At 36.6% G+C, this 1,854-nt stretch overlaps 1 non-coding gene across 1 annotated transcript; it reads left to right on the top strand.

Moving 5' to 3' along the window:
- The first annotated feature begins 832 nt into the window (after positions 1-832).
- Positions 833-939, top strand: LOC139856555 (small nucleolar RNA R71). The gene has a single exon (XR_011762029.1). It is a non-coding gene; the product is annotated as a small nucleolar RNA R71 (small nucleolar RNA).
- The last annotated feature ends 915 nt before the right edge of the window (positions 940-1,854 follow it).

The following is a 1,854-nucleotide window of genomic DNA, read 5'->3' as shown; positions in this document are numbered from 1 at the left end:
TGTAATACCACTTCTCGTGGTAATGGCTTTAGCTGTTTCATTCCGGGGGTTAGCATTTGTATCACTAGGTAGAGTTCCTGGTTTTCTTTCACCTATCAACCTTGCTAGGTTACTGACTTCTTGTTCCAGTTTTGAATAGAAGCTTGTTGATTTCTAAATGCTTGAGCATTTTGTTCATTAGTTTGTTTTTGAGATGTGAAAAATTGCGTTTGAGATTCAACAAGCTTCGACATCATGTCTTCTAAATTTGGCTTTTTATCATCGGTTTGTGGTGGTTTATTTGGAAAAATAGGTCTTTGCTGATTGTAAGTATTATTGGATACTTGCTGATTGCTAGGACCTTGTTGATTATTGTATGGAATATTTCCGTTATAATTCTAGTTTTGATTGTAGTTTGGTCTTGGCAGTTGATAATTATTCTGATAATTATTTTCAGGCCTTTGGTTTATATATGAAACATTCTCTCTTTGTTCCATTGTTTGTTCAATACTGAGACAATCTTTTGTCAAATGTGGTCCTTCACACTGCTCACAACTAATTCGTATTGCGTGAATATCTTTAGTCATCTTTTCCATTCGTCTCTCGAAAGCATCTAACTTTGCGAAAATGGAATCAAAGTCATGGCTAGAATCGGCTCTAGCCGCTTTAGATGATCTAACGATGTCTTTTTCTTGATGCCACTCATGTGAGTGGAAAGCAGTGTTATCAATAATTTTGTAAGCTTCAGTTGCGGTTTTCTTCATAATGGAACCACCAGCTGCTATGTCGATGTCTTTTTCTTGTAGTGATGTCGCATCCTTGGTAGAATATTTGTACTATTTGATAACTGTCTAAACCATGTTGAGGACATCCTCTCAACAACTTTTCGAATCTTGTCCATGCCTCATATAGTGTTTCATTTGGCTTTTGTGTGAACGTAACTATTTCTCCTTGAAGTCTCACGGCTTTAGATGTCGGAAAGAATTGTTTAAGAAAATTTTCAACTAAAACATCCCATGTATCAATCGCCCCTTCAGGTAACGATTCTAACCAATCTTTGGCTTCTCCCTTTAAAGTCCAGGGAAATAACATGAGATAGATCTGTTCATCCTCAATTTCTCTGATTTTGAATAGAGTACGGATCCTATTAAACGTACGAAGATGTTCATTTGGATCTTCCTTCGGCGCACCACTAAATTAGCATTGATTAGTTACCATGTGTAGGATTTGTCTTTAATTTTATAATCTGGCGCATTAATGTCTGGTTGAGTAATTGCGTGACATTGGCCAGTGCGTTTAGCTCTCATTCGGTCTTCCATACTTAGAGGTTCCAGATTTTTCATGATTGAATTTGTTGAATCTGAATCACTAGAGGATTCTCACTTAATGGTTTCTTCCTCGACAATCTCTGGATGAGTGATTTGTGGTTCAGGAGGAATGATTAGTGGTTCAGGATCTCTAAATTGTCCCTGAATATCCTCCGGGTTCTTAATTGTGAGGTCGAGTTCAAAAAATGGATTATCGAAAATTTGAATTGGAGTACTTGGTCGACTAGATGACGATTCTAAAGAAAAATCAACGGCGACAATGTTGGCTAGATGTCTTGATCGAGTTACAGGTGGTGAACGTATGAAAGGTGGTGAACGTTTTGCTCAGTGCATTCATTGAATATCCTATTAGTTATAAAGATAAAAATTATATAAGTTATCAAATTAATAGACTTTTCTGATTTTGTCTACGTTTCGAATAGCCAATAGATGCAGCAGGTAGCCAGGACCCTTTAAATCGGAAGCCCACAACTCGCCACTAACAAATCCAACTATTACTACGAATCAGAAAATTTTGATGTCTATCAATTTAACCACTTAAAATAAT

This window comes from Rutidosis leptorrhynchoides, chromosome 6 (genome assembly GCF_046630445.1).
Source record: "Rutidosis leptorrhynchoides isolate AG116_Rl617_1_P2 chromosome 6, CSIRO_AGI_Rlap_v1, whole genome shotgun sequence".
Lineage (NCBI taxonomy): Eukaryota > Viridiplantae > Streptophyta > Magnoliopsida > Asterales > Asteraceae > Rutidosis > Rutidosis leptorrhynchoides.
The sequence above is the reverse complement of the archived record's forward strand: the minus strand, read 5'-3'. Positions and strand labels throughout refer to the sequence as shown.